Consider the following 27927-nt stretch of genomic DNA (forward strand, 5'->3'; position numbering starts at 1 on the left):
GACTAATAGTGGTCAGCAGAGCTTAGCCTAGAAGACTTTCCCAGAGACACCCATATGGAAGAGAACAGAAACAGACATATATGGAAAGCCATCAAGGAACATCAGACTCTCATAGTTATACCAGTCTACCACAAAAAGGGGCTGCCTGGCTCTTTTTAACTCCTTTTAACTAACTATCACTAGTTAGTTAGACATTAACAACAATAGCAATAATAATATAATTCATATAGCATCTACTATGTGTTAGGCACAATGGTAAGTGCTTTACAATTATTACCCTCATTGGATCCTCACAACAACCCTGGGAAGTGTTATTATTATCCCCCTTTTATAGATGAGGTCATTGAGGCAAACAGAGATTCAATGACTTGCCCAAGATTTGAACTCAGATCTTCCTTACTCCAGGGCTAACACTGTATCTACTGTACCACCTCGCTGCCTCTAAAAATAAGAAGATAATGAATTAATTAGCTAGGAAATTCTATTTTGTTTGACTTTTTGTTTTAACTGAAGGCAGTTCCAGTATATAGCAGAAATTGAGAATCCATGCCAAAGGTATTGGCAGCAGCTGCTGCTTCACTGTCTCAGCACCTTAGTGATCCTGGATTCCTTGTCGTGGGGGGACTACATCACATCATGCTAGGATAACCAGGAGTAAATATACTTCCTCCCTCATTGTTCAAGTATTGGTAAGCATCTTCTTCCCTACTGTGAACAAGAACTATCTCATGCATATTAAATGTAAATATACATTAATACTTCATTGCATTTCCAGGTCACTGGATAATTCCTCAAATGGAGCAAACTGCAATTTGGCTATGCCTGCTCATCCTGTACAGTTCTTCTTGGTATTCTCCCACAAATCCTCCATAAAAGATCTAATTAATGAACTACATAGCCCTTTCACTAAATCTTTAAGTATTTCCTGGATATTAATGCAGATTTCAGACAACCCATTTGTCATCCTTTATTCTCTGAATATGACTATCTTATTTTCCATTTACATACTCACCAGATATCTTTTAAGTATTTCTTAGGCATAAGCCATTTTGATTAGCATGTTACAGTCTCCATATAATTACCAAGTTCTCTCCATTGTTGACCTCAAGGTCATCCACAATTTTGAGTCTTCATGACTTTCCATGATTTGCAACTATATGGCTTCATCAGAAAAATGTGGCTGTTGGAAAGATAAGGTTTTGTGTCAGTCAGTGGATAATTTAGGATTGTTGAGAAGTCTATATAATTGGTCTGATGTGACTCAGCCTGCTTTCATCCTTCTATTTGTAATGTGACCATTGATGGACAGTAGGTTAATGATGGTCGTCCTAAAAGAATACATGATATTTCCTGCCTGGTTTCAATCCATACTTTGTATAATCCTTTTCCAGTCATGGGTGAATGATAAATTGGTGCTATGTAATAAAGAGGAAGTTTTCTGGGGGTCTTAAAAATGGAAGGACTCTATTTAGGTAGAGTCAGAAGTGAGTTTACATGCAAAGGAATCAATATGCTCCTTAGCCATTTTGATGCTTTTCAGTGAAAACTGCTATGCCCTAATCCCCAACTCACTCACATATTCAATTCTATGTCTAGCCTATTGAATATCTGCCATGCCTGTCCAAGATCTGTTAGCTATCAGAATACCTCAAGACTACAATTCTAATGCACATTATATCTGAGCAATAGGACTTCATCAATTTGTTTTTTTCTTTTTTTTTTAGGTTTTTTTTTTGCAAGGCAAATGGGGTTAAGTGGATTGCCCAAGGCCACACAGCTAGGTAATTATTAAATGTCTGAGACCGGATTTGAACCCAGGTACTCCTGACTCCAAGGCCGGTGCTTTATCCACTACGCCACCTAGCCGTCCCCAATTTGGTTTTTTTCTTAAATAAACTGTCAGACTAATATCTCCTGAGGGATCAAGTGAGCAACTCCTTAAAAGTTCATAGAACAATTGAAGTTATAATTTCAGTCTCAGAAATTCGCTTTGATCATACTCAGATTGTTTTCTTGATATCCTGATTGTCCAGGCTGACCTTCCATTGGGCCATGCCCTAGCTGATACCTTGATAATACAATTCAGCTAAATCTTTCTTTGAGAATTTTGGTAGGCTTTAATGAAATACTTGATATTGAATCCCTCAGTCCATGTATCTATCAATTCTAGTGGGGAAGAGTCAGGAACTTCCTAAAGAAACCAATCAATCCTGATGTATTCATTTTTGGAGAATCTTGTAGAGTCTCTAGCCTCCTAGGACTTATAGGCAGTCTTTAGTGCCCTACCAAAGCAACCTCAGACTCTTCATAAACCATATTTAGTTTAACTCTCCAAATTCTCTCCCTAACACACAATTGTTGATTGAGAACAAAACCTGAAAAATTATTTAGGAAAAAATTTTATTGTCACCTTGGCAAAGGAAAGAACTGGAAAAAGGTGGAACTACCTTTATATAGAATTTCAACAGGATGCAAGAACACAATAAAATACATTTGGATAGTTTTCAAAAAGGGTACAAACATATACACTGATGCAAGTAGTCAGTTTCCAGAGAAGACCAATAGGATTCTTGAGATGTATATCAGCAGGCAAGTATAAAAATTCAATAAAATTTTGGCAAAGCCAAAACAAAAGGTATTGGCTTAACCCCAAACACAAAGTATTAACCTAAGGCAAAACAAAAGTTTTGGGTGGAATCCCAACCTTTGGCAATCTCTGGCTCCCTAAAGGGCATATGGGGTTAGCATAATCTACACATAAACTATATATCATCACACAAAGCTAGGTTCAAACAATATTTCAAAATAACAAGTTATCTTCTTCACAAGAAATTAAATGGCTCAGAGAGATCTTAGTCCAAAATCACACTAGCAAAAATCAAAAAATATTTATTAATACTTTTACTATATGCTATTATATGCCAGACACTCTGGTCAGGATTTTTATAAGAGTCAAAAAATCACCCCTGACTTCAAAATACTTATATTCTAATGGGGGAAACAATGTGCAATTAAGCAGGTACAAACAAGACATATACAGAGTAGATGAAAAGTAATGTAAAAGGAAAAATACTAGTGGCTTTAGGGGAAAGAGTCAAGCCTTGAAAGAAGACAGAAAAACTACAAAGTGAGGATAAGGGATAGAGCATTTCAGGATGAAAAAAAAATTTAGTGTATTATGCAAGGGAAATGTTTACATAGTAGACTTCTAGGCTTTTCCTCAGCAGCATTTCCAGGAAAAGGAGATTCTAAGGAAAGGTGGCTCCTGATTAAAACAAATTCTCCATTGTTTCTCAAATCCTGCCCATGCCATTTAGTGCCAGAATTTGACAGGCTTAACAATCTCTTCCAACTTCTTGGACACAAACCACACCAGTTCCTGCTAAAATCCTGGGCAAGGCTGGTGGTGCTAGAGAATGTCAATGTTGGCACCTGTAATTAGGACCAATGATGCAAGAAACTAAACCTTCATGGAGAATACCTCATTCTAGACATTCCTTCATACCCTATATGGTCATTGGACACAGAAATTGAGTGACTGGTTCAACATAATACAAATTTTTGGATAATTATATGACATAGTAGATATAATGTGGGATTTGAAGTCAGGAAGACTTGGATTCAAATCTTGACTAAGATATTTAATAGCTGTATAACCATGCACAAGTCATTTAACTATTTGGGAAACCTCCTTCACAGTTATTGTAAGGAGTCAAAGAGTGGGTACAGAGCTTTGAAACTTTAAAATTATAAATACTAGCAATGATGATAATGACACAAAGGTAGTTAAATTCTACTCCATTAACTGTTGAGAGTATTATATGGAAAGTCAACAAGGGGACATTGTTATTCTCTTCAGAGAGACCAAATCACCATTCTGTTCTCAGCAGATACATCAATGACACTGAAAAGAAGATAAAACTCTTCTTCCTCCAACAACTCTGGGATTATACAAATTTTTTCACAGAAACTATACACAATTGAAAAAAAAATAATTATGAAGGTGACATTTAAGACTCAAATGCCTTCATTTGGTGGAGAAGTGGTATCCCAAAGTAGTTAAAACAAACAAGCAAACACAGCTGGCACAGTTGATAGAACACTGGCCCTGGAGTCAGGAGGACTTGAGTTCAAATTTGACCTCAAACACTTAATAATTACTAGCTGTGTGACCTTGGGCTAGTCACTTAACCCCATTGCCTTAGATAAATAAAAAAATAAATTGAAAGGAAGAAAGAAAGAAGAGAAAAGAAAGACAAGGGAAAAGAAGAGGAAGAAAGAAAAAAGGAAAGAAGAAAAAAAGAAATGAAGGAAAGAAAGATAGAAGGGGTTGTTGGGTTCCCCCCCTTACCTAGCAATAAAATTTTTCATCTCTGAGTTTTGAGAACTATACATTTATAAAGAGATTTAGAGACAATTCAGAGATTTTGTAGTCAGTTTTTTCCAAGATCTTCTGTCAGGGCAGGGTGGGGGGCAGTGAGCCAAAAGAAATCAATCTCCCAAAGAATACCAGGGGACCTCTGTATCATGTGAGAACCTCTGACACAAGGGTTACTTGAGAGAGGAGTCACACTGGCTGTAGCTGGTCAGATTTAATAGATCCCTATGTCACTGTCAGAAAAGATATTGTTTTAAATATCTGTAAACAGTCAAAGGCCAGTTAGGAGACTCAGTGGATAAAGCACAGGACCTGGATTCATCTTCTGGACTCTGAATCTGCCTCAGACACTTACTATAAGTCACTTGATCCTATGTTCCTCAGTTTCCTCATCTGTACATTGAGCTAGAGAAGGAAATGGCAAACCAACCAATGTCCTTGCCAAGAAAACTCCAAATTGTGGGGCAATTATATGGCACAGTAGATAGAGCACAGGAGTCAGGAGTACCTGAATTCAAATCTGCCTCAGACACTTAATAATTACCTAGCTATGTGACCTTGGGCATGTCACTTAGCCCTACTGCCTTGCAAAAAAAAAAAAAAGGCAAAAAACTTCAAACGGGTTCACATAGAGACCTGCACCATTGAAAAATGACAATACAATAACAGTAAAAAATGAGAAATCTTTCCAAATGGTAAAACTTCATTGCTGTAAAACTTCATTATCAACTTCATTAATTTAGATTTGGAATCTAAGATTCTAGGTTCAAATCTTAACTATTATTTCTATGATCTCTAAGGTCCTTTACAACCCTAAAGTCTATGATCCCATATGTATCATCTACTGGGAAGGAGTTCAGATCCTGCCCCAGAAACATAATAGTAATGGAACCCTGGACAAGTCACCTTAATTCCTTAGTACCTTGATTTCTTCATCTGTCAAATAATCCAGTTAGATTCAGTGGCTTCCAAGCTCCCTTCCAGTTCTAAATATACAAACCTATGATTCCCTCAGTAGTTCTGTGACCCTAGACAAATAATGCAATTTTTCTAAGCCAAATTTCCTCATCTATGAAATCATAAGGGCAGACTAGGTTGCCCCAAAATCCCTCCTAATTCTAGAGCCATCACTTAAGAAGTTAAAGTGGCCTCATCTGAAGCATGATTCATCAAGCTAATATATTTGGACATTCATATCCTCCCCCCCAACCTCCAACCCCTTCTTAAGTGTTGTCTTCCCCTTATTTGACCATAAACTATTCAAGGACAGGGATTGTCTATTTCTGCTTTTGTTCTTAGTACAAGGTTTAGCTGTCACAAAGTACCAGATAAATACTTATTGACAGACTAACTGACTGAAAAGGAATAAGAGGCAAAGGTGTTTTTCCAGACTACAGACAAAAACAAAATTTCTCCTCTGCAGTTTTCATCTCTTGGGTGATACGTAGCCAATAAGAATTAGTGGTGATTACAAGGGGTCTTTACTACCTGTGTTTTTTGATGACCCTCATATTTTGTCACATACTTTCAAACTACAGTTCTATTCATCACTGTTTTCACCCCACCCACCCCAACAGCCTCATCCCCTGGAGCTCACCAAAACATAAGACCAAGAATTTAAGTCCTTATCACTCACTTGGTTAGGGAAGTAGAAGAGTTGCTTTATATTATCAGTGAAACTGGTATAGCAGCTCCAGGAGATAAGAAGATTCTGCAAGTACAGTCAGAGGAGAAATACCAGCTATCAGCTTTATTGTAGAGGATGATGGCAGCCTTCTCCCAAGAGCAGCTTGACCAAGAACATGTCCCACCATAGAAAGAGACATGAAGTTAAAGGAAGCATCATAATAATGCAATGATGACAAGTGAAGAGTTCAAAGGGGATCACCATTTTTTCACACAAAGCCCAGTCACTGGAACTAGGTCTTTCATTACAGTAGACTCAACTTCAGGAAGCAGGAAGATCCACATGCTCCTAGTTGTTACAAAAGAATCAGAAATGGAAATCCTAGAAGCCAATATAGTTATCTCTTCTTCTTAAGGGATCTAGAAATTCCATATAAAAATTTTGGCCATTCATGTCAAAGAAGAAACTTGATTTTTTTTCTTTTCCTTTTATGGCATATTTACAGTACTAAAAGATAAAATATGTTAATATTATATAATACTATAAATATTTTTATACATTTCTGAGTTTTTAAATATTTTCTGTGTTGTGGGCTGGCCTTTGCATGTCATCACTAATTTCCACGAAAGTTTCTCAAAATGCCCATTTAATTTCATTTGTCAGCTGTTGATATTTTGAAACCATGGTGGGGAAAGTCACAATGTGGAAGGGATAGCTGTATTCTGTACACAGAAATTACCAGTCAAGTATAGAAACTCTATGAATTCAAACACATCTCAGAGTCAGGGAATGAAGGAAAGTTCTAAAAGCACTATATTTGCACACCTAAAAGTATTATTAATATTATTAGGTAATGGTTATTTTGACATTATCTTGGTTTGGAGAAACCCAAAGCATGTACCATAAAAGTATATCAAGTCATATACTTCCTCACAGTAGAGACAAGAACCAAGACAAGAACCAATCTACAATCCCAATGTTTGTAGGATTGTGGGGTTGTACTTCTACTTTTTTTAATACTTTTTTTTCAAGGCAAATGGGGTTAAGTGGCTTGCCCAAGGCCACACAGCTAGGTAATTATTAAGTGTCTGAGACCGGATTTGAACCCAGGTACTCCTGACTCCAGGGCTGGTGCTTTATCCACTACGCCACCTAGCCGCCCCTGTACTTCCACTTTTAATAATCTTCCTGTGCAAATTGTGTGATTCTTTAGAGTTGTCATTCATAGAGTCAAGAAACAAGCAGTTCATAAGATCATGGGGAGCTTATAGACTATTTTATCCAACTTCCTGTTTTGACAGAGTCAGAAACTGTGGGCCTAAGAGAGGAAGTGGTGTTTGTCCAAAGTTATAAGGTAATAAGTGATATTGGAAAGACATGAATCTATGTCCTCAAAATACAAATTCTTTTCCAGTCTATCTGCACTATAGGATGCATGTTTTCTTGGTGGGAGTTCTATTTATCTTATAAGTCTATGAGTGGTAAGAATTAGACAGGGGTACAACCCAAGCTTCTCAGATTACCACAGGAATTGGTCTATAGGGTTTGAAAATTAATAGTGAAATAAAGATGCAACTAAAAGTCATAAAATTATTAACCAAAATGAATCAGCAGCAGAAATGGGACAAGAACCCAGGATTTCTGACTCTTATTTCAATGCTCTTTCTATTATATAAATCACTCAAAATAGGGAAAGAAAAAATGGAATTAAGACAGCTAGGTGGCACAGTAGATAGAGTGCTGGGTCTGGAGTCAAGAAGATCTGATTTCAAATATGGCATCAAACTTACTAGTTGTGTGCTTCTGAGCAAGTCACTTAACCACTCTCTGTCTCAAGTTCCTCATCTGTAAATGAGGATAATAAAAATGCTCACTTCCCAGGATTGCTATGAGAATCTAATGGATAATATTTTAAGTATCTACCATAGGGTCTGGCACAGGGTAGGCTCTTAATAAATGTTTGCTTCTTTCTTCCCTTCTTAGCTCATGGAGATTTTGTTAAAAAAAAAAATCTAAATAATATCTATAACGATTTGGTAATTTCAGGAGAAAGATTATATTGCTACCAACCACCAACCATCCACCAATTTGTTTTCAACTTCTTTATTTACAGATTCATCTACTACATGAATTCTTTTTTTTAATTTATTTATTTTTCCACCTATATGCAAAGATAGTTTTCAAAAATCATTTTTGATAAGGTTTTGAATCTCACATTTTTCTCCTTCCCTTTTTTCCCTCTCCCCTGTCCCTATCAAAGAGCAATCAAATATAGGTTAAACATGTATAATTATGTTAATATAATTCCAAATTAATCATACTGTGAAACAAGATCAGAAGAAAAGGGGGAAAAACATGAGAGGGGAAAAAAACATAAAACAAATTTTAAAAAATTGAAAATAGCTTTGATCTACATTCAGACTTCACAATTCCTTCTCTGGATATAGATGATAATTCCCAACACAAGTCCACTAGAATTATCTTTGATTATCTTACTGCTGATATGAGCAAGTCTGTTTTTTGAGTACAATGTTCTTCTGGTCCCTCTCTGAAATCTTATTCCAAACCAACTTACAAAACAGTCAAAACTGGAAAGGAAACGTTCGAGATTTTCTCTCCTACTCTAATTCTACTTAACCAAAAAGATAAAGACTTTGCAAATTCAATATTTTATTTGCCATTTGCCTTCTCCTTTGCTTCAGCTAGTAGTAATAGCTATATTAATTGATATTGATTGATTTACTGCTATAGCCTTAAAGTCATCTCATCCATTTCCTAGACTCCCTTACTGACTAGATCTCAGCTACAACCTATCATTCTGGAGATTCAATCTAATCCTTTTCTTTTATGAGAAGAATAAAGAGACAGGTAGATAGAGTTCTGATCTTATAATCTGAAAGATCTGAGTTCAAATTCTACACTTAAATACTGTGTGAAACTTAGTCTCTTTTATTTTCCTTTTTCAAAATATCATATTTGTTTATTTTCCAACTAAATGTAAAGCTAGTTTAAAACAATAATTTTTTAAAGATTTTTGAGTTTTACCTTTTTCTCCCTCTCTCCCTTCTATTCCCCCTCCCTCTAACAGAAAACAATCTAATATAGGTTATACATGTTTAGCTATGTTAAACATACATCCATATTAATCATGATGTGAAAGAAGAATCAAATCAAAAAAGGAAAAAATTACAGAGAGAAAAAACAATATATTAGACAACTTTAAAAAATTAAAGATAATAAGTTTTGGTCTGCATTTAAACTCCATAGTTCCTTCTCTGGATGGGTGATAATGTTCCATCACAAGTCTCTTAGAATTGTCTTTGATGGTTGTACTACTGAAATGAGCTAGTCCATCATCACACAATTTTGATTATCACACAGTGTTGCAGTTAGTGTATACAATGTTCTTCTGGTTCTGCTCACTTCATTCAGCTTCAGTTCATGCAAGTCTTTTTAAAATATTTTTCTTTATTTGTTTTTCCCATAATATGCAATGGTAGTATTCACCAATTACTTTTTTAAGATTTTGAGTTTTTATATTTTTCTCCCTCCCTCCCTTTCTTCCCTCCACCCCCTGACAGAAAACAATCTAATATAGACTTTTCATGCACAATTATACTAAACATAAATCCATATTTATCATATTGTGAAAGAAGAATCAAATCCAAATGAAGTAAAAGCCTTAGAGAGAAAAAAATTACATAATACATAAGAAAACTTGTAAAAATTAAATATAGTAAACTTTGGTCTCCATTAAACTCCATCCTTCTCTGGATATGATTGGTATTTTTTAACATAAGTCTTTTAAAATTTTCTTTATTTATTGTACTGCTGAAATGAACAAATCCATCAGAGTCGATCATCATCCAATGTTGTTAATGTGCATAATGTTCTTCTGGTTCTACTCATTTCACTCAGCATCAATTCATGCAAGTCTTTCCAGGCTATTCTGAAGTACTGCACCTCATGATTTATTACAGAACAATAGTACTCCATCATATTCATTTACCACAATTTGTTCATCCATCTGCCAAATTATGGGCATCCCTCAACTACCAATTCTTTGCCACTACAAAAAGAGCTGCCATAAATATTTTTGTACATGTGGGGTTTTTTTTTTACCCTTTTTTGTGATCTCTTTGGGATACAAACCTAGTAGCCATATTGCTGGATCAAAGGGCATATGCAGTTGTATTGCCCTTTGGAAGTAATTCCAAATTGCCCTCCAGAAAGAAAGTTCACAATTTCAGTTCACAACTTCACAAACAATGCATTAGTGTCCCAATCCCCTACATCCCCTCCACTATTGATCCCTTTCCTTATAATACCTATTTAGCCATTCTGATAAAAGTGAGATGATACCTCAGAGTTATTTTCATTTACAATCAATAATCTAATCAAAAATCAATAATTTCTCCTAAATCAATCATGATTTAGAGCATTTCTTTCCTATGTCCATGGATAACTTCAATTTTTTCTGGGGGCAGCTAAGTGATGCAGTGAATAGAGCACCAATCCTGGTGTCAGGAGGATTGAAGCTCAAATCCAACCTCAGATGCTTAATAATTATCTAGCCATGTGTCCTTGCCAAAGGACATTGCCTTGCCAAAAAAAATTTCTTCATCTGAGAACTGCTTTTTTATATCCTTTGACTAATTATCAAAAACATGTGTTTTTATAAATTTGACTCAGTTCTATATATATTATAAAAATGAGTCCCTTATCAAAAACATTAGCTGTAAAAATTCTTTTCCAATTCCCTGCATTCCTTTTATCTTGGTTGCATTGGTTTTATTTGTGCAAAAACTTTTCAATTAAATATAATCAAAATTATCCATTTTGCATTTTGTAATGTTTTCTATCTCTTCTTTGATCATAAACTGCTCTTCTTTCCATAGTTCTGACAGATAATCTATTCCATGTTCTCCTAATTGGCTTATGATATCACCGTTTTTGTCTAAATTTTGTATCCATTTCGACCTCATCTTGGTGTAGGGTGTGAGATGTTGATCTATACTTAGTTTCTGTGATACTATCTTCCAGTTTTCCCAGCAGTTTTTATCAAAAAGTAAGTTCTTATCCCAGAGGCTGGAGTCTTCAGGTTCATCAAACAGAAAATTACTATGGCCATTTCCTACTGTGAAACTCAGTTTTTAATAGGAATACCTAATTCCTCTTAGGTAAAGAGATTCAGTGAGTTTTTCCTTTTGAAGATGTAAGCAGAGCCATAACAGCAGTACAAGCATTGCTTGGAGAACCAACATTCCAGGTAGGATTTGGTAAGTATTTCCTCTACATGGTGACTTCCATTCCACCTAGTAACAATAACTGACCTTAATTAAAAAAAAAAAACTTTAAGGCTTACAAGACACTTCACATACATCATCTCATTTAATCCTCACAACATCCCTGAGGTATGAGTGCTATCATTGACATTATTATTATTATTATTATTATTATTATTATTATTATATTAGTTAGAAGGCAGTTATTGGAGTGAGAAAGACCTAAATTCAAATCCAGCCTCAGATATTTATTAATTATAAGACCTAGAACAAATTATTCAATCTGTGTTCCAGTTTCCTCATCTGCAACCCTAGACAAGTCACTAAACCTCTCTGTGCCTCAGTTTCCCAACTGCAAAATGGAGGTAATGATAGTTCCTACCTCACAGAGTTGCCGCAAGGATCAAATGAATTAACACAAATAAAGCTAACTTTAAAATGCAATATCATTTAATATAACTAGTAATAACATTATTGTAAGCCTCAGCAAGTCCATGCTGTCATGTATGGCAGGACCATCTCTGGGAAATGAACTATGACTATGCCTGAAGTCAGACCTCACTATGATTCACTAACCCACCTGCATTTACTCTGGGTACAAAAATTTCTAGTTAAAATTTTAACTGGAGACATCCTTGGAGATCATCCAATTTTCCCCCCACCCCCATTTCACATATGAGACTACTCAGATCCTGAATAGGATTTTGCCAAAGGTCACACAATTAGTCAGCAGAGTCAGAACTAAAACCATGGTTTCTTGACTCCTCAGTTAATGCTCTAATTCCTTGTGGCAGACAACACAGAAATTCACTGCCTTTCCTAAGTAGAAAATGGATCTGATAAAGAACTGAGGGCCCCCCCCATCCTACCCTAGAGCAATAGCACAGGAAATCCTGAATTGTATGTACTGTGATCTCACTGCCTGTTCAGCACATGAGTCTGAAGCAAGCAACTCTGAGAAATAAAATATTGGCAGGTTGGTCCAGCAGCTGCTCAGCCTAGCGACTCAAGCTTATTTTGGTTCATTTGCATTAACTCATCCATCCTAAACTCTTTTTAGTGCTTAACTAAATGCTGCTACCAAAAATATAAACTTCAACTTGAGGATCATTCATACTGATGACAAAACTCTTCCTTAAAATACCAGATGCTCTCCCTTTTGTTTGTATTAAGCTCTTTTCTTTCCTCTCTGCAGAACTGCTCCCACATCATATTTTCTCCTTTCCTCCTGCTCAATCTTCTCCCCTCTCCCTCATTCCTAAAGAAGGTAGCAGGGTATACCAAAATAAGAACTGGATGGGTATTAAGAGACCAGGGTTCTAATGAGAGTTCACATTTAAAAAAGGTTCTTGACTTCCAAAAACCCAAGGAGCAGTGATATATTGGAACCAGCTCACAAGCATCCATTCTTAAATTATCAGTATGAATGTTTACACTTCAAAAATTGGCAAAAACTTTAAGTCTGCACTTAGTTGTTTGAGCCTTGATTGACTCAGAGTGAACATAATTAACAATTGTTTGTTTTGTTCAGAAACCCTGATTTTTTTTTGACTATGCAATTGCTTCAATCACGAAATGGGTATTGCTTCAGTCAAACTGAGACTTTTTAAAGATCTTAGCTTAAAAAGACCAAGGTCTCCCACTGCATCCAGGGTCATCTCCAGTCATCCTGATCCATATTTGACCATTGGACTCAAAAGACTCTTGAGGAGAAAGTGAGGCTGATGACTTTGCACAGTCCTGTCTCACTTAAATCCAATTCACTTGCATATCATGGCATTTCCTCCCTGATGTTCCTTTGAGAAGGAAGAACAAACAACAACAACAAAAGGAGAGCTGTTATTAAAATGTATCAACAAACTGTTGCCTAAGAGGTATTGATGGGTTGCCATAACCAACCCATTAGTGAGGTACTAGTACAAGTATGATTATACCTATATTACAAATGTCTAAATCTGATACTCTTTAATTCTATATTTCTAACCAAAAATTGTTTTATCAGACTCAAACTGAGATTTGTAAGTCTGAATGTGAGCCTCTGCCCTCCATAAGGTCTGTGTCTCTCCAGCTATAAATATGAAAGCAGGCTCTATCTGTGTGAAACAGCCTAGTCCTCCCTCTAATTACATCTGCAAGTTTGACTTTCACAGTCATGTAAACAATCAGAGTAAAGACCATCCTGAGAAGACAGGAAACTGGTCTAGTTATCTCTATAAGAGAGTGAATAAATTCTTACTCATGACATTTTGGAAAGGGAGAAATCCTAGTGTTTTATATATCTATATCATATCTGATAACAATATAAAATATCAAGTCAGAAAAGAAGATAGTAATCCTGTTGCTAACTGGATCTTTGTCAGTTCTCATAGAGAACAGACTTTATGGACAGGTTAGAGTACAGTATGACACTCTAATGTACTAATGTGTAACCTGATTGGTTGTCTACCCAAATTTTACAATCCTTCGTGAGATTCCTATAAGTATTGTTTCTTTATTAAGCTAATTGTTGATATCATCTACCATGGGTTCAGTAAAATCCTAAAGAATAAAACTTCATGGATAAATTTTTTTGTTATTTCATTTTAGCTCATTGTTTAACACAAATGAGAAAATTACAGCTGTCAGAATTTACACTGACCCAAGTTGTCAGAACCAAGCTTAAAGCTCAGATCTTCTGAATCAAGGTGCAATTCTCTTTTCACTGTAGTACTCCTTCTGGGCTCCTTCTCACTGTTCCTATTCATGTTGGCCAAGTGGGTAGAAGACAATTGACTACTTTTCCCCACTTCAAACTTCCAAGAGTAACTAGTGAGAGGCTGAACTTGCTATTATATCATTCCTAATTCTCCATTTGCTGTGCTCCTTCTTGCTTCAATTAACTAATTAATAGTATTAGCATTTACAAAGGAATATTTACTGAAATAGATATTTAATGAAATAGAACTCAGCAAGGGCTGAGGAAAGGGAAGATAACAAGCATTTTAATTAGTTCCTAGTATTTGCCAAATAATCTGCTAAGTGCTTTACAAATATTATCTCATTTAACATCCATGAGGTAGGTACTATTATGAGTTCCATTTAATAGTTGAGGTAACTGAGGAAGACAAAGATTAAGTGATTTGCCCTAGATACATGACTAGGAAGGGTCTAGTCTGGATTTGAACTCCAGTCTTCTTGACTCTAGGACTCTGGACTGAATTATATCTTAACCAGGAGACAGGACCACTGGCTCTCCCCAATATGGTAATCCAAAGCAATCTTCCTCATTCAGAAACTGTCAGGGAAAAGAATGAATTGCTTAGGTGATTGCTTAGGTACTTAATTTTAACCAGTTCTTTTATTCCCTGTAAGTTTCCATTTCTTTGTCTATAAATGAGAAAAAACTAATATCATTTGAGCATTGAAAATGTGTATAAATCCATTAACCTAGTTTATTAACCTGAAAGCAGTATAAAGATTGAGTTGGTAGAAAGAGACAATAGTTAAAAGTCATTGGTGATATAGGCCTGTGCTAGAGAGTTGATAGTAGAAATAGAGAGTTAGAGTAGAAAGATGAATAATACAGAGTGGCAATTATGAATATGTAAGAGATGAGAGAACAGTCAAGGATGAAGTCAAAGTTCAGTACTAGTTCTGAGCATAATAAAATTAGCTTTTGTTATCATTTTTTTAAAAATCCAGATTCATGGTTGTAATGTATGAGTAACATCTAAATTCTCAACAAGGTTAGAAAACAATTACTTTAAAGATATGTTTTTTTCTGTCAAAATAAATTAGTAAGTGGTACTAACAAAAAAAAAGGCACAAAGGTAGAAAAACCCAATCAAATATTACACAGAGCAAGATCGTGATAGACACAGTTTTCGAATCTTTTTAAGGACTGAATTGCAAGATATCTGTAAGGGGAAGACACCAATTGATTAGCAAATAATAGTTATCTTTACCACAAAAAGAAAGGTTATAGAGAAGAAATCAATAATAACCACATATGTCTACTTTCTCACTTCTATAAAATTTAATAAAATAGTTTAGATATATACTATATCAAGGACATCCTTGATGAAGCTATGATTACAGGAGAGATTTTTATGAAATGTTATAAATTCTGAGGAATCAAAATTGTATATCATCCTAAAGGTGATGGAAATAGCCAGGCTGAGTAACTGAAGATTTTTAGCAAATTACCAGTGACAAACTGAGCACCAAAAGTAGTATAAAAACGAATATATGACCTGAAGATAAAGGGATCTAATCATGTAGAAGGAGTGAAAGATAAGTGGACAGATGACTTGCATGCTCCATTGGTTCCCATGTAATGTCAAGAAACCTTGGGATGACTAGGTGGCACAGTGGATAGAGCATCAGCCCTGGAGTCAGGAGTACCTGAGTTTCAAATCCGGCCTCAGACACTTAATAATTATCTAGCTGTGTGGTCTTGGGCAAGCCACTTAACCCCACTTGCCTTGCAAAAACCTAAAAACAAAACAACAACAAAAAAAACCTAAAGGATGGCTCCAAACAGTGAGTAGATTTCCTGTGGAAGATTTATAGGCAAATAAAAGAAATAGTTATAGCCAAGCTCTTACAAAAGAGTCTAAATGGTTTTTCTGCCTCACTTAATCTATATCCTAGATCCTGTGGACTAGCTGTATGGGATAGGAAGGCACGTATGGATTGTCATTTAAATCATTGGAAGTACTCATACCAATGAGGTCACAGGTTCACTGAAGTTTGACAAAATTTCTGCCATAATTAGCAACCTACTTAAATTCCAATAGTATAGGGCAGCTAGGTGGCATAATGGATAGAGCACCAGCTCTGGAGTCAGGAGGACCTGAGTTCAAATTTGACCTCAGGCACTTAATAATTGCCTAACCTTGGGTGAACCACTTAGCCCCATTGCTTTAAATAAAATTAATTTTTTTTAAATTCCAACAGTATCCACTATGTGGATCTCCTATCCAGGAGCTTGAAGTCATTAAAATATAGCCCAACTACTAGCCCAAATACTGCTTGCTCTAATTATCTATTTATCCTTCATTGATAAACAAACAGATCAGTGTCTGATGGTTTTATTAAACTGTTGGGGTTTTTTAATCTTTACTACAATTTATTACAAATGGAATAGGCATTATTAGGCAGAGGGAAAAGTTGTACATTCAAAAGAATGTTGTGAAATAAAAATTCACCAATAAATTTTTTTTAATAATAGAGGGAATGAAATTTAAAAGAAAAAAAATTCTTCTCTGCCCAAAACATCTTATTTGTCAACTACTGTCTACTTTTTTCTATGCTTAAAATTTAATTTGCATGTATCTTCATGGTATTTAATTAACAAAGTGGTTGAAAGCAGCAGCTGCTCCACTTTCATTCACAAATTTTAGTTTACATTCAGTACCCTTTTCCTAGCCAAGATCATTAGGTTTCAAGCTCCAACTTTTAAAATAAATAAATAAACCCTTCTACCCACTAAATGTTACATCATTCTTATTCATTTATTTTTTAATCTGGGAATCTTAAAACTCATTCCTGGTCCTGCTAAGCGGGAGGGACAATTACATGGCTTCTCCATTTCTGTTTTGTCATCTCTTCATGGAAATTCTAAATCACTTTTCAAGAAACTCTCTGACTTCAATTGCTCCCTAGAGATCTGGTGTAATTTTCTCATTACATATGTAAAGAATTTTGAGCTGTAAACTTATACTTATTTTCCTAGCACCTCAAGACGGTCTTTTCTTTGACCTTTAATAAAGACTTTTAAGTGATTCAAAGTTACTCCAGTAGAACAATTATGATATTGTGACTTTAATTCCAAATGTACCCTTCTTAAGTACAAGTATCTTACTTTGACTTTGACACCAAAATATTATTATATTTTATTATTATCTTCTTGATGCCATGATTATAGATCAAGTTACAATGTGGTAGGGGTAGATGGAGGGACTTCTGAAAAGGGTTGGTTAGAATTTTTTCTCCTTATTTTTAAAGGTTCTAAAAAATATTTATGTAATTGAGAATGAGAAGCAGTGTGTCTTAATTATATAGAGGGCTGATTTCTAAGATGGAAAGAACTGAACTCAAGTCTTTGCCTTGAATATGTTCTGCCTGTGTGACCCTGAAACAGTCTCTCAGATTCCCCATCAATTCTCCAAGACAAAAAAATTACATAATAAATAATGATCTGCAGGAGCAGAGGGAAAGAGTTTATGTTATTGAAGTTTCTTATACCAATTAAATCACAGGTCCTAACCAAATGAAAATAAACTTGAAACCTTGTTTTACTCAAAATAAAACTAAAAACAGAAACTTGTCCTGTTTTTAAAAAAAAGTCCTCATCAATCAGCACCAAGCTTTAAAGAAAAAGGAAAAAGTGGAATTGTCAAATTCTATATATCCACTTCATGGAAGGGCTTGTCTCAATTATTCAGAATACAGATGGACTGAGGGGTTTCTATTTGTAATAGTTTGAAGATTACATTTTATTGAGTTTCTAATCAGGAACAAGAAACCTCAGACAAGTACTATCATAAACAATAGTGAAAATCAATATTCACATATTCTCAGGAAGACTGTAATTATTTTTCCCAATTGTTGCACCAAGAGTATAATAAAAACTTACCCAATAACATTGGTCAGGGAAAATTCAGATGTTGCAGTATCATCCTTGGATATGCTGATCTCAGCAAGAACTAGTCCTGTGTAATTTAAAGAAAATATTTGAGAATAGTGATACCATTAAACAGTGAGGATTCCTGCAAACTACACATTACCTTAGAAAACTACATATTAATATTATTTATATTCTATCATATTTTTATTCAAATTGTTAAAATATTACTCAATCACATTTTACTCTGGTTCAGTCATAAACAGTAATGTTTCCGTTGCAGAGAACTGTGTATTTGACACTCCTCTTGTATATACTCATCTGTTTATTTTAACAAATCTTTCTGGGTCATGGTTAAACTGGCACAATTTAATCAGCACTCTTTAATGAGGAGCTTGGAGAAAATTAGTAATTGAGTTGAAAACAGTCTTCTATTATAGCAAGGCTGTCCATTTCATAATTTATTTGTTGCATCTATTTCATGTCACAAATATTTGTACATAGAAATCACTGAAAATAATATTGAATGCATCACTCACTGAGCTACTTTTCTAGCAACATGGACTAACTTAACAATCTATTTAGCATTAACTTGAATGACTTCTTAGAGGAAATATTTACATTTTATGCAAGGTGTATGATTAAGCAGTAAAGCATGAAAGTAGTACATGATAATGTAATAATTCTTATTGACTGTGTGGTTGAGACTGGATTAAGAGTCAACTGCCATCTACAGAGCTCAAGGTATTTTGTAATAAGTGACAAAAATAACTCCTCAATATTCCATCATGACTGTCATTTTAAAAAAAATCAAGAAAAACAGTTTAAATGCATAAATAGGTATAGAACTTTTTTATTGAGCTTTCAATTTAAAAGATAATTCTCATCCAGGAGATAAAATAAATAGCTCTGAGCAATAAGGAATATAAGTTAGTCGTGTAAGTATCATTAGGAAAATGCTACCTAGCTGTGGTTTTGTTGGAGAATACCTGCAGTCATTTAATATCCTACGTGATCAGATTGAAAGAATATTCTGATGGGGGGGGAAGCTAGTTCCTTATAGGCTTAAATGCTATTATATGATTGTTCTGAGGTAAAAGAACAATTTTTCCAACTTAGATTTTAATTGTTACTGATCCAAATCCAATGACCCCTTATCATTCTTTATTTGATTTCAAATTAAATTATATGTGAAAGAGAATCATGGAATTTTTCTTAGAGATAAAGAAATTATCTAAGAGATCATTTAATCCAATTTTTAATCTTATTTTTAATTGATATCTTTTGTTTCTACATTATCTTCATTTCCAAACATATCCCTATCCCTTCGACTATCCAGTGAACCAATTTGTATAAAAAAGAATAAAAAAGGAAGGGGAAGGGAGAAGTAATTCAGCAAAACTAATTGGCAAATCAATCAAGTCTGATAACATATGCAAGTTACTCACCCAAAGCCTCCTACCTGTGCAAGGAAGAGAAGGGAAAACATTTTCTCATTTCTTTTTCAAAGCTAAGCTTGGCCTTACATTCAATTTTTTTTATTGTTGTGCATTCTATTTATACTGTTATAAATATTGTACATATTTTACCCTAGTTCAATGATCTCCATTCTGCATTAATTCTTATAAATCTTCCCATGTTTTTCTGAATTCTTCATACTCTTTGTTTCTTATGGAATAAAACATTCCATTACATACATGTACCACAGTTTGTTTAACCATTCCATAAATAATGCCAATCTCTTAATCTTATAGAGTGGGAGTCAAGCCCCAAAAGATTGTTAGTTGCTCAGTTACCCAATTCAAATAGTAGCCAAATTAAACTCAAACCCAATTCTTATCATTCTCAACTCCCTTTTTATAAGCATTTTGACCTTACATATCTGAGCATAAATAGCAAAATTAAATACGTGAAGTTTGTGTTCAGGACCCCTTTCCTGTGCATAACCCTTTAATCTCATGGACAATCAACATTTAGAGAGCCTATTCTCACAGACTAGAAATAACTTTACCAATAGTAACAAACAAACATATTTGTGTCCTTAGTGGTTGTTGTGGGCCTAATTTATTGCTTTTCATCTATTTTTCTGTTAACCAAAATTCGGCTAATTAAAATGTTCAAATAATGAAATTTGTTTTTCTACTCTCTCCTATAAAAAAAGAAAGAAAATAGATGGAAAATATTATAAGCAATTTACTTTTTAAAATTCAGACTATATCCTAAATTCAGTACAAATAGAGCTCAACCTTCCCCCACCTTCACATCTACAACCTAGACATTTATACAATGAGAATTAGTCTTCAGAGTAATAGTCCTAAATGCTTGAAAGGTATCAGTCATAGCAGAATCACAGAAATACCTCATTTGACAGGATATCAAGTCTTATCTGTAAAACAGGAGTTAATCATAGCACCAATGGTATTATAACCAAGGTAGGATTAGATTGGGACTACTCAGTGATTTAGTAAGTTTAAGGCATGGTCCTTACTTCTTGTGGAAGTTAGCAGAAAAGAAATAATGGCAATAACATCAGTTTATTTTATTCAAGTACTTTGCTCAAGCATTTTATTCACAAAAACCCAATAAAGCAGACCATACAAGCATTAATGCCTCATTTTATGGATGCATAAACTGAGGATCTGAGAGATTAAATAATTCACAGTCATTCAGGTAGTATGCATTGTAGTTAGATCCCAAACTCAGATCTTTTGTCTTCAAACCCTATTTCTTCCACTATAACTATGCCATGTCTTATTTCTTCTCCAAACTTTAATCCTTCAAATTTTCAAATTCACCTTATCACCTCAAAGTTTCCTCTTCTTCAGGCCTGTTCCTTCACACCAACTTTATTATGACATGAGTTGGAGTCACAATCACAATTATCTTCCTCTGTATGCATTCTAGTTTGTAAAGTACTTCTTAAAATTCAAGCTGAACTCAATATCAGATGTGATCTGACCATGGTGGAACACAGTAAGACTGTTATCTACCTCATTCAAGACATTATTACTGGGGGTGGCTAGGTGGTGCAGTGGTTAAAGCACTGGGCCTGGAGTCAGGAGTGCCTGGGTTCAAATCCCATCTCAGACACTTAATAATTACCTAGCTGCGTGGCCTTGGGCAAACCACTTAACCCTATTTGCCTTGCAAAAAAAACAAAAAAAAAAGACATTATTATTATTATCTTAAAGTTGCCTACAAAGGATTTTTTATAGTCATTTCACATTAATAACTCCCATTGAACTTGTCCATTAAAACCCCCAAATGTTTTTTCATATGATCTTTGGTCCCAGTACATTACCCCTTGGGCTTGTGCAATTGATTTTTTTTATATAGCAGAGAATCTCTAAATTATTTGTTTAGAGAAAAGGAATAGCACAACTAGATCGTAGTGCCTTTGAGAAAATATTTTGGCATCAACATGGATATTGAATTGCATGGGGAAAAGAATGGAGACAGAAAGAACTGTTAGAAAGTAATGGAATATTCCAAGCAAGGGTTTATGAATACCTTCACTGGAATGATGTCACTATCAGAAAAGAAGGTAACATATACAAGAGACCTGGGCAATAGAGTCCAAAGGTCTTTATAGATTATTAGCTATGATGATTGAGGGAGAAAGAATAATCATAGATGATTCAAAGGCATCAATTTGGGGAAGATAATGATGATAATTACAAATAATTAGGGAAGTAGGGACATTTAGGGGATGAGATCTGAATCAAGATCTCCAACTATTATGAATAAAGCTGCTAGAAATATTTTTTGTACATATGGATCTTTTCTTGCTGTCAGTGCCTTCCTTGGTGTTTTTATTTCCAATACTAGGCTCTCTGGAGCAAAGAATTTGAATAATTTCCATCATTTTTCTTCTATAATTCACAAGGTTTTTTCCTCTCAAAAATAATTGAGGGGTGGCTAGGTGGTATAGTGGATAGAACGCCAGCCTGGAGTCAAGACAACCTGAATTCAAATCCAGCCTCAGACACTTAATAATTACCTAGCTGTGTGACTCTAGGCAAGTCACTTAACCCCATTGTCTTGCAAAAACAAAAATAAAAATAAAAAATAAAAGAGAATAGTTGAAATAATCCAAAGCTTCACCAGAAATGAGTTAGATATATATGTATTTGTATAAACATATTTTAAAACTTTTTTGAATAATATTAAAGGAAAGGGGTTTCTTAATCATAGCCCTCAGTTAACTGTTAAATATCAGGTGTTTTATTTTTATTTTAAGGTTTTTGCAAGGCAATGGGGTTAAGTGGCTTGCCCAAGGCCATACAACTAGGTAATTATTAAGTGTCTGAGACCAAATTTGAACTCAGGTACTCCTAACTCCAGGGCCAGTGCTCTATCCACTGCACCACCTAGCTGCCCCATATCAGGTGTTTTAGATTAGAAATGTCAAACATTGGGGCGGTTAGGTGGCACAGTGGGGGCGGCTAGGTGGCGCAGCGGAAAAAGCACCGGCCCTGGAGTCAGTAGTACCTGGGTTCAAATCCGGTCTCAGACACTTAATAATTACCTAGCTGTGTGGCCTTGGGCAAGCCACTTAACCCTGTTTGCCTTGTAAAAAAAAAACCTAAAAAAAAAAAAGAAATGTCAAACATTTGACCTATGGTCCATAATATTCCCAAGTAATGACAAATAGATTAAAATGTAATTGGGAAATATTTAACAATAAATGAAAGTACCATAACACATGGATAATGTTAATGATTTTCTAAGTCAACATGAGGCTTCAAGGATCCTTATGTATAGTTTAGTGACCTCTGTTTCTGTTTGAGTTTTATACCACTGATTTCCATGTTTAATTCAATAAGAATTTTTGTAGAATCTATGTATAGTGAAAAGAGAACAGAAAAATATTATTTTATTCAAATTCTAATGCTTGCTAGGCAAGTCACTTCATCTCTCTTAGCCTCAGTTTCCCTATCCATAAAGGGAGAGTAATAATATATGCACTGCTTCTTTCACAGGATTATCATGAGGAAAGAACTTTTTAAAACTTAAAAGTGCTGTATAAATTTGATTTATTATGAGGATGTTTACTTAAACAGAACTCATTTCCTGAACTTTCTGTTTAACAGAGTAATATTTGTGTTTGTGGATAAATAGCTGGCTTCAGAATCAAGAAGACCAAATTTCATATTCTATCACTGATACATAATATGGGACCTTGGGAAAATCACTTGCTCTCTCAATTATCTAAAGGGAACCAAGACTGTATATAGTGTATAGTGTATAGAGTGTATAGAGTACTGCTCATTTACCTTTTACAAGGAGTTTAATCAATGTTTAATGAAGGGAAAATCCCAGATGTCAACAAAAACACATTTTAATGTGTTGTTAAGCAGGAAACTTCTGGACAACCCAATGACAACCCCAAAGACCATCTGTAGTGATGAGAGTATGACAAACCAAGGAAGGACAGTAGAAAAGCAAAATTAGGGGCAGGCAGTTTTTTAAGAATCTTGGAGTTTCTATGCCCAAAGGGCAACAAAAATGAGCATACCCTTTGACCCAGCACTACTGGGTCTATACCCTGAAGAGATGATGAAAAAGGGTGAAAATATCACTTGTACAAAAATATTCATAGCAGCCCTGTTTGTGGTGGCAAAGAATTAGAAATCAAGTAAATGTCCTTTGATTGGGGAATGGCTTAGCAAACTGTAGTATATCTATGTCATGGAACACTGTTGTTCTATTAGAAACAAGGAGGGACGGGATTTCAGGGAAACTTGGAGGGATTTGCATGAACTGATGCTGAGTAAGATGAGCAGAACCAGAAAAATACTTTACACCCTAACAGCAACATGAGGGTGATGTTCAACCTTGAAGGACGCTCATTCCATCAGTGCAACAATCGGGGACAATTTTTGGCTGTCTGCAATGGAGAGTGCCATCTGTATCCAGATAAAGAGCAGTGGAGTTTGAACAAAGTCAAGGACTATTCCCTTTAATTTAGGGGGAAAAAAACATCTTATTGTCTGATCTTGTTATCTCTTAGACTTTTTGTCTCTTCCTTAAGGATATGATTTCTCTCTCATCACACTCAATTTGGATCAATGTACAACATGGAAACAAAGCAAAGACTGACTACTTTCCATGGGGGGGGGGAAGTAAGATTGGGGGAAAAATTGTAAAACTTAAGTAATATCTTTAATAAAAAACAAAGAATCTTGGAGTTTCCCACTCTACACAAGTGTCCCAAGGAACCTTGCTTTAATGATTTGCTATTTCACACCTTCAGTATTTAGCCTGCATGAACCAAAATCTTGCAGTTCAAGAAGCATGTCTTTTCTATTGCTGCATTCTTGGATTCTATGCTAATTTTAAAGACTATTTTTGAATATGAATTAATCTAAATGTCAGACCCTGAATTCAAATGCCATAAACTATATACATTTCCCTGGCAGTAAGTACTATATAAAGTTCTCTTTTGGAAAGGAAGCTGCATTTATGAGATCAAGAGGACAGTAAGGGGAAAAAAGGAAGCATGAATATTTTAAGACCGGAGATAGATACTGTGGTCTGGAGATTCTGACAGAATCTCTTCAATGAAGAACTAGGCTATATGAATCCTATTCTGTTAGAAATAAAGTAAAGGTTAATATTATGTTTCAATGCAGAAAATATTACAGCTACCTGGTTTTTCCAAGGGATTTAGGGGATCCATATAGAAGGGAAATGTGGGCAGAGTCACCCAAGGTCACCAAGGTCAACATGCATCCTCAGATTTTCTAAGAGCTCTGTTCTCACTATGAGATTTATCTCTCTGAATTAAAAAAAACACCTTATTCTGAAACTTTTAGCCTTAAATTTTACTTAGATTATTAAAAGACAGGAATGAGTGCTCACTGAGAGCCTTGAAAGTCATGAGGAAGGGAGGAAATGAACATTTAAGTGACTTAATACATCCAAGCAGTGTACTAAGTCCTTTACAAATATCTCATTTGATCTCTTAACAACCCTGAGAGATAGGGAACTAGATTCTCCCCCATTTTACAATTGAGAGCACTTATCAAGTGACACAGGATCTCAAAAATGTGAGGGACTGGATTTGAACTTGGGTATTCCTAAATCCAGACTATTAGTACAGGCACTGTATTATTTAGCTTCCTCCAAGGAGGCAGGAGGACCTGGGTTTATACTTGTTTGGACCCTGAGTAAGTCATTTAAACTCTCAGAGCTTTAGGCAACTCTATAAGAAAAGTAAACTTTGCAAAAAAAAAAAAGTGGAACCTACATTAATAGAAGGAATTTCCATATCTTGTAATTCTCCACATCATTTAAATCACAATGTCCAGTCTCTGTCCCCTTTTGTCCCATCTTTTTAGTATTGATTTTGTGATGAGAAATTTTTTTAGCTTTAGTTCATTAAACTTTTAGTCCTACTAAAAGTATAATTTATTTGCGTGATTTGTTAGCTCCTCCTCCCCAAATATTGACTTTGCTTATTAGAACTAGAGGGAATAGACAGAGGCCCATAGGTTCAAAGACAAACATGAGTTGACTCATGGTGATGTCTGCTTTTCTCTCTTTAACAACAAATATGAATCTCCCAATTGTAACAACGGTCCCTGGATGGCATTGGCAATATGGAGGGAGAAGATTCCCAAGCTTTGAGAATGTATTTAGCATAATTGATAAGGCACAAAGGTCCTGAGGTGGAAGGGACCATTCCTCTTAATGGAATTACTGATAACAAACCCTTCATGCCTACCTAACCTGACATAGAGCACATCCTGAGTTGAGGACCACTGCCTTGATGGACAAGAATAGGAAGCAGTTTTATCAGATCCTGCCTTGTGGAATTGTATAAATATTTCTCCCCCAAACTCCATTTTGGGTTCAGCTTTCTAGCCGGACCCCTTGCAAAAATATGTAATCCACAAGCTTAGAGAAACCAATAAGCATGTATGTTAACCTAATTCTGTTTATTTTTTCTTGAGACGAAACTCTGGAGGATAATACGTGTTGAACTAATTCTGTCTGTCCTTTATTAAGACAAATTCTGGAGGTTAACATGCTAGTTTAATTCCTTATTAAGTCCAAACTCATAGAAGTCATCAGTAGAAACTAAGAAATAAGGGAAGGGGTGGGGGGGAAGAAGGCCAAAAAAAAAAAGTAAATACCTGATATAAATTAACAAAATTCAAGAGCAGAGAGCTAAGAGACTGTAGAATTTAGCATGGGTACCCATAGAAATATCATGGGATGGAGATAAAAGTTCAACAAAGAGATTTTTTTAGAGTGTATGCATGTCTATGGGAGAAAGAAGGATATTCTATTTGGGGGAAACACATTATTAGGATATCCATGTTATTAAAAAGGTGTGTTCTTTATAATGGAAAAGACCAACTCCCCTGGCTATTGCATCAGCTGGATAAAATGTCCCTCAAGATCATCCTGTTTCCTTTCTCTGTAATTCCATGCTCACAAAAGCAAACCTCTGATGAATAATTGATTGCTCATGGAGTATGCAATACTTTTCTCAAGGTTCTATTTAGAGAGCTTACTGCCCAGGCATAGTCCTTTAGGTCAACCTTTGCAGAGTGGGTAGAACATAATAATTCAGGTTAATAAAGAGGCATATATAAATATGTATTTTCTTTCCCTTCATAAAATCATAAAATTGGCATTCTGATTTACAAATAAATCTGTGAATTAGATTTTTCATGATTAATTTTTTCAAACTATGGAATTAAATTAATTCAGAGTCCTATAGAATTTTAAGGTTTCCAAAATGCTTTCCAGAACAGATGAGCAACATTTACTGTTAGCTATAGTTAGGTAAGACAAAATCTGACTAGCTGTGTGACTCTGGCAAGTTTATTTAACCTCTGTTTACCTCAGTTTCCTCATCTGTAAAATGAGTTGGAAAAGGAAATGGCAAATCACTCCAGTATCTTTGCCAAGAAAATTCCAAATGGTATAGATAAGAGCTGGATATGACAAAAAAAATGATTGAACAACAAAACTATACAATAGGCACTACAATAAGCCAAAAATACAAATACGAAATCAAAAAAATCTCTATCCTCAAGGACCTTACATTCCAAGGATATGAAATCAGAAAGACCTGAGTTCACATCCAACCTTAGATATTCACTAACTGTGTGACCCTGACCAAGACACTTAACCCATGGGTGACTCAGTTTCTTCTTCAGTAAAATGCAGATAATAGCTCCTACTTCCCAGAGTTATTATAAGAATCAAATGATAAAATAACTGTAAAGTATTTTGCAAACCTTAAAGTAGTTTATAATTATACATAATGGATAATAAAATATAATAAAGCAATATATTAAGCTAGTTATGACTGTTAGCTGGTTTTAATTTTTAATTTAATATTTTAAAAAATAAGCTTCTTTTGACAATGAATAGAGAGCTGTCCTTGGAGGTACAAAGATTTGGATTCATGTCTGACTTCTCCTATACACTGGTATATGACTCTGGACAAGTCACTTAACCTTAAATATTAGTTTCAGAGAAGGTATGAATCTGTGTTTCTAGAGCAAGTCCCCCCCCCAGTGCTTTTCAAGTTACAGATACAATTTAAAAATCAATCAAATCAAGGTCACACAAAAAGTACAGATCACTAACAATTAGACCCCACTAACATGAACTAGAATGTTCTAGGGGAAAACCTTGGGATACTTTCTTAAAGAATTCAGAGTTTGTTTGCTTTTTTTAAAATACACTCAGAAATTGCTAACAACTTGTCTGCTGGTGGATATCCTAATGGGTGTGCCTCAATGAGTGAAAAATTTTGTTTTAAATCAGATCCTGAGATACCATCTTTGTAGGAAATTTCTGATGAAGAAACTCCTTTCATTTGATACAGATGAAATGAAAGCAATTTTTATCTATAATTGTCCTAAAGTTATCTGGGAAATTGGGATCATACAGCTTGGGATCATACAGCTAATAAGTGTCTGAGGTGGGATTTGAACTCAGATCTTTTTAACTCCAAGTCCCGAACTCTCTCTACTTTGCTACTTAGTTGTCCCATAAATACAGA

At 35.0% G+C, this 27927-nt stretch overlaps 1 long non-coding RNA gene across 1 annotated transcript in view; it reads right to left on the reverse strand.

The window, feature by feature from the left end:
• Positions 1-218: 218 nt before the first annotated feature.
• LOC141507012 (uncharacterized) overlaps positions 219-27927 on the reverse strand; it is a 63501-nt gene continuing 35792 nt past the window's right edge. Inside the window, exons 2-4 of the long non-coding RNA XR_012474046.1 lie at positions 17910-17985; positions 6015-6167; positions 219-1180 (exon numbers count right to left, since the gene is read on the reverse strand). This is a non-coding gene — a long non-coding RNA (uncharacterized LOC141507012). The remainder of the gene's footprint in view (positions 1181-6014; positions 6168-17909; positions 17986-27927) is intronic.

Source organism: Macrotis lagotis, chromosome 1 (assembly GCF_037893015.1).
Source record: "Macrotis lagotis isolate mMagLag1 chromosome 1, bilby.v1.9.chrom.fasta, whole genome shotgun sequence".
NCBI classification, from domain to species: domain Eukaryota; kingdom Metazoa; phylum Chordata; class Mammalia; order Peramelemorphia; family Peramelidae; genus Macrotis; species Macrotis lagotis.